This window comes from Canis aureus, chromosome 7 (assembly GCF_053574225.1).
Source record: "Canis aureus isolate CA01 chromosome 7, VMU_Caureus_v.1.0, whole genome shotgun sequence".
Classification (NCBI taxonomy): domain Eukaryota; kingdom Metazoa; phylum Chordata; class Mammalia; order Carnivora; family Canidae; genus Canis; species Canis aureus.
The window spans coordinates 52,022,098-52,028,853 of record NC_135617.1 but is presented as its reverse complement, the minus strand read 5'-3'; positions in this window follow the sequence as shown (position 1 = coordinate 52,028,853).

Sequence of the window (6,756 nt, the reverse complement as noted above, 5' to 3'; positions counted from 1 at the left end):
TGATCCTAAGGAAAGCAACCACGCTTAACAGAAAAATAAAAAGAATAAAAAATGAGCATAAATTAAGGGAACTCAATACCATCAAGCTTAATAACATTTGCATTATAGGGATTCCAGAAAGAGAAGAAAGAGAAGGGGGTAGAGTATTTACTTGAAAAGGGGCGCCTGGGTGGCTCAATTGCCTAAGCATCTGCCTTCCACTCAAGTCATGATGCTGAGGTCCTGGGATCAAGCCCTGCATTGGGCTCCCTGCTCGGCGGGGAGCCTGCTTCTCCCTCTCTCTCTCTGCCCTTCTCCCCATGGTTTGTGCTCTCTCAAACAAAACAAAAGAAAAAACTTAGAAAACAGCCATCCAGGCCCAGGAAGCACAGAAAGCCCCTTAGAAGATGAGCCCAGGAGGTCCACAGCAAGACATAATTTAAATGGCAATTAATAATTTAAATGGCAAAAAGTAATGATAGAGTTTCAAAAGCAGCAAGAAAAAAAAAGTTATATACAAGAGAAACCCCATAAAGCTATCAACTTTTTTTTTTTTTTTCCAGCAGAAACTTTTAGCATACCATGCCAACCCCTCTGGCCTACAAAGTGCTGAAAGGAAAACAAAAAACAAACAAAAAACACCTATAACCAAGAATACTTTATCCAGCAGGTCATCACTTAGGAGAGATAAAGAGCTTCCCAAACAAGAGTTAAAGGAATACATCATCACTAAAACATCCTGATAAGAAACATTAAAGGGAATTCTTTGGAAAGAAAAGGCATAACTGGAAGAAATTTGAAAGGAAAACATTTCACTGGTAAAAGCAAGCTAATAGTAAAGGTAGCAGATAAATCACTTATAAAGCCAGTGTGGAGGTTAAAATAAAAAGTAGTAAAATCAATGATTTCAGGCAGCCCAGGTGGCTCAGCGGTTTAATGCCGCCTTCAGCCCAGGGTGTGGTAATGGAGACCTGGGATCGAGTCCCGCGTCGAGCTCCCTACATGGAGCCTGCTTCTCCCTCTGCCTGTGTCTCTGCCTCTCTCTCTCTCTGTGTCTCTCATGAATAAATAAGTAAAATCTTTAAAAAAAAAATCAATGATTTCTACAAAATTCACTCAAGAGATACACAAAAATGTGGAATATGATCTCATACACATAAAAATTGGGGGAATAAAAATTTAGTATTTTTAGAATGTGCTTGAACTTAAGTGACCATCAATTTAATATAAATTGCTGTACACATGAGACATTATATGTCAATGAAAGGTAACCACAAATCAAAGCATATATAATAGATATATAAAAAAGAGAAAGGAACCCAAGTATAACACTAAAGAAAACCATTAAACCACAGAGAAAGAACAAGAGAAGAAAGGAATAGAAAATACCTACAAAAGCAACACAATGAACAAAACGACAATAAGTACATACTTACTAATAATTACATGTAAAAGGACTAAATGCTCTAATCAAAAGACATAGAGTGACAGAATGGGTTAAAAAAAAAAGTCCTATCTCTATGTTGCTTACAAGAGATTCACTTCAGACCTAAAGACACATACAAATAAAGTGAAAGCATAGAAAAAGATACAGCATGCAAATAGAAGTGGTTAGGGGACAAGAGTCAATGTAGCAACACTTAGATCAGACAAAATTACTTTGAAACAATAATTGTAACAAGAGACAAAGAAGGGCATTACTGCATAAAGATAAAGAGATCAGTCCAACAAGAAGATATAACAACTGTATATATCTATGCACCGAACATTGGAGCACCTAAGTACATAAAAGAAATGTTAGTGGACATAAAGGGAAAAACCGCCAGTAATGCAAAAATAGCAGGGGATTTTTAATGCTCCATTTACTTCAAAGGATAGATCATCCAGGCAGAAAATCAATAAGGAAATAATGTTTTTGAATGACAATTTAGACCAGAAGGCATAAACAGAGATATACACAGAACATTCCATACAAAACCAATAGCATACACATTCTTTTCAAGTGCACATGAAACATTCTCCAGGATGGGTCACATGTAGGGCCACAAAACAAGTCAAATTTAAGGAGATTAAAATCACATGCGTTTTTTCAGACAGCATAATGAATCACAAGAAAAAAACCCCAGCATAAACACATGGAAGCTGAACGACATGCTACTAAACAGCCAATGGTCAATAAAGAAATCAAAGAGGAAATTTAAAAATAGCTGGTAAAAAATGAAAATGAAAACACTACTGTCCAAAATCTTTGGGACACAGTGAAAGAAGTTCTAGGAGAAAAATTCATACTGATGCAGGCCTACCCCAAGAAACAAGAAAAATCTCAAACAATTTAACCTCACACCTAAAGAAACTAGAAAAGGGAGAACAAACAAAACCCAAGGTTAGTAGAAGAAAGGAAATAATAAAGATCAGAGCAGAAATCACATGAAATAGACACAAGCAAACAAACAAAAGATCAATGAAACCAAGAACCAGTCCTTCGAAAAGATAAAATTGATAAACCTTTAGCCAAATTCATCAAGGAAAAAACGAGAGAGGACACAAATAATATCAGAAATGAAAGAGGGGAGGTAACAACTAACATCACAGAAACACAAAGAATTAAGAGACTATTCTGAAAAATGATATGCTAACAAATTGAATAAGCTAGAAGAAATTGATAAATCCCTTGAAACAGGGGCGCTGGGTGGCTCAGTCAGTTGGGCATCTGCTTTCGGCTTCCGTCATGATCCCAGGGTCCTGCTTTTCCCTCTCTTCCTTGCTTGTGCTCTCTTGCTATCTCTGTCTTTCTCTCTCAAATAAATAAAACCTTTAAAAATTCCTAGAAACATACAATCTTTCAAAACTGAATAATGAAGAAATGGAAAATCTGAACAGACTGGTTACTAGCAAAGAAATTGAATTGGTTATCAAAAACTCCCAACAAAAAGTCCAGGACCACATGGATCACAAGGGAATTCTACTAAACATTTAAAGGAGAGTTAACATGTATTCTCTTCAAACTATTATGTGTGCAAGGACACACACACAAACATACACAAAATAGAAGGAAGGAAAGCTTGGAAATACATTCTATGAAGGCAGCATTATACTGATAGTAAAACCAAAGACACTAAAAAAACAGAAAACTACAAACCAATATGCCTAATGAACATAGATACAAAAATCTTCAGCAAAGTATTAGCAAACCACATTCAACAATACACTAAAAGGATCTTTCACCAAGATCAAGTGAGATTTATTTTGGGGATATAAAGATGTTTCAATATTCACAAATCAATCAACATGATATAACACATCAGCAAAACCAAGGATGAAAATCACATGATCATCTCAATAGATGCAGAAAAAGAATTTGACAAAATTCAACATATGTTCATCATAAAAACTCTCAACAAAGTAAGTTTAAATGGAACACACCTCAACATAATAAAGGCCACGTATAACAACCCACAGCTAACAGCATACTCAATGGTGAAAATTGAGAGCTTTTCCTCTAAAATCAGGAACAAGACAAGGATGTTCACCCTCACTAATTTTATCCAACATAGTACTGAAAGTCCTAGCCACAGCAATCAAACAAGTAAGAGGCATTCAAATTAGCAAGGAAGAAGTATAACTGTCACTATTTGCAGATGACATGATACCATACACAAAAAAAACCTAAACTCCACAAAAAAAAACTATTAGAATAAATGAATCCATAAACTTGCAGGATACAAATTAATACATAGAAATTGATTGTATTTCCATACACTAATAATGAAGTAGCAGAAGTAGAAATTAAGAAAACAATTTCATTAAAATTACACCCAAAAGAATAAAATGTCTAGGAATAAACTTAACCAAGGAGGTAAAAGATCTGTACTCTGAAAACTATAAGACCCTGATGAAAGAAATTGAAGATGACACAAATAGAAAGACATCCCATGCTAATGGATTGGAACAATTAATATTACCAAAATGTCCATGCCACCCAAAGCAATCTACAGATTCAATGCAATCCTGATCAAAATACCAACAGCATTTTTCACAGAATCAAAGCAAATAGTCCTAAATTTTGTGTAGAACCACAGAAGGCCCTGGATAGCCAAAACAGTCTTGAGAAAGAACAAAGCTGAAAGTTTCACAATTCCAGATTTCAAGATATACTACAAAGCTGTAGTGATCAAAACAGTGTACCAGAACAAAAGCAGACACACAGACCAGTAGAATAGAATAGAGAGCCCAGAAAAAAAAAAAAAATGCTTTTACGATTAATTAATCTAGGACAAAGGAAGCAAGAATATACAGTGGGGAAAAGGCAGTCTTTTCAATAAATGGTGCTGGGAAAACTGGACAGCAGCTACATGCCAAAGAATGAAACTGGACACCTTTCTCATGGCACACACAAAAATAAACTAAAAAATGTATTAAAGACCTAAATGTGAGATATGAAACCACAAAAATCCTAGAAGAAAACAAGCAGTAACTTCTTTGGCATCAGCCTTAGCAACATTTTTCTAGATGTGTCTCGTCAGGCAAGTGGACCAAAAGCAAAAATAAACTGTTGAAACTACATCAAACTAAAAAGTGTTTGCACAGCAAAGGAATCCACGAACAAAACAAAAAGGCAACCTGCTGGGTGGGAGAAGATATTTGCAAGTAATATATCTGATAAGAGGTTTATATCCAAAATATACAAAGAACTTCTACAGCTCAAGAACAAAAAAAGACAAATAATCCGATTAGACAATGGGCAAAGGACCTGAATAGACATTTTTACAAAGAAGACATATAGATGGCCAACAGGCATATGAAAAGATGCACGACATCACTCATCATCAGGGAAATGCAAACCAAAACCACAATGAGGCATCACCTATCACCAGTCAGAATGGATAGAATCAAAAGACAAGAAACAAGTGTTGGGGAAGATAGGAGAAAGGAACCCTAGTGCACTGTTGGGGAAAATGTAAATTGGGGCTGCCACTGTGGAAAACAGCATGGAAGTTTCTCAAAAAAATTAAAACTAGAAATATCACATGATCCAATGATTTCCCCTCTGGTTGTTTACCAAAAGAAAATAAAAACACTATTTAGAAAAGATATATGCACCTCTGTGTTTACAGTATTATTGTCAATAGTCAAGATATGGAAGCAACCCAAGTATCTGTCAAAAGACAAATGGATAAGGAAGAAATGGTATATACATATGATGGAATATTACTTGGCCACAAAAAAGAATGGGTCTTATCATTTGCCACAACATGGATAAGCATGAGGGTATTATACTAAGGAAATAAATTGGGCAGAGAAAGAAAAATACCAGGTGATTACACTCATATTTAGAATCTAAAAAACAAGACAAATGAACAACAAAAAACCCAAACCAACCAACAAACCAAGAGACTCTTAAATACAGAGAACAAACTGATGATTGCCAGTGGGGAGGTGGGTGGGGGGAATGGGAAAAATACATGAAGGGGATTAAGAGGTATAAACTTACAGTTATAAATAAGTGATGGAGATAAAAAGTACAGCATCAGGAATATAGTCAATAAAAATGTAATAACATCAGATGGTGAAGAAACATGGTGACTACACTTACCATGGTGAGCACTGAGTAATCTATAGACTGTTTAATCAATATGTTGTACTCCTGAAACTAATATATCATTGTATATTAATTATATTTCAATAAAAAACTAGAATACATGCCACATAATGCTTTGTAGGCTTATTTTCTTTACATAATAGTACCACATACATCATTTCAATATATATTATATATATTATTTTCTTTTTTTAAATTTAAATTCAATTAGCCAATATATAATACATCATTCATTTTTTTTTTTAAAGCAGGCTCCACACCCAGCATGGAGCCCAATACATGGCTTGAACTCATGACACTGAGATCAAGACCTAAGTGATATCAAGAGTCTGACACTTAACTGATTGAGCCACCAAGGTGCCCCTCAATATATATTCTTAATGGCTATGTAGTCTAACTTTCATCTCCCCTTTAGATATTTATGTTACCAATAAATATATGAACTAGGGGTCCCTGGGGCTTCTGTGGCTACAAAGTCTAATTGGGATCAGAAGCAGGAGCTCAGACAGCAGGATTGGCCTTATTCTCACACTGGCCATCCATCAGTAGCTACCTATACCCAAAAAGAGATTTCCGTACCTGATTCTCTACGGTGAATGAAACCTGTGCATTTGTCTCTGCTCTTCTGAAACCCCACTAAAATGGCAGTAAATAAAGTACAAATCCTCAAAGACAAGGAGAACAGGAGAGGCACCATCAATGGACAAGAGAGGGCACTATTTGGGAAGTAGAAAGCAGAGGAACAAGTCACATAGTGGTTTTGAGCCTGGGTTCTGGAGGGAAGTGCTAGATCCATGGCTTTGTAACCTTGAGCAAGTCACTTAAACTCTCCATGTCCCAACAAAAAGTTGGAGGAAATATTAGTACCTACCCACACAGTAGAGAGGAAGAAATGACACATTACATCTTAATTACTTAGGACAATGTCTGTTGGAATTGATGCTTAATAGCAGCCATAGTATATGCTTTCGTTACTGCTGCTGTTCTGGAGAGACTTGAGACCTCAGCTGGAAGTAGGGGAAGCTAAAAAGAGCAAATCAATTCAACTGAACTCCAACTGGAGGCAACGGTGAGACCTGGCAGGAAAGATTCCCAATTAGCCTCCAGAATGCTAATTGCCAGGCTTATAGCCATCAGGCAGGAATGTGGAGACTTTCTCTCTGGAAAAACAGCCTCTC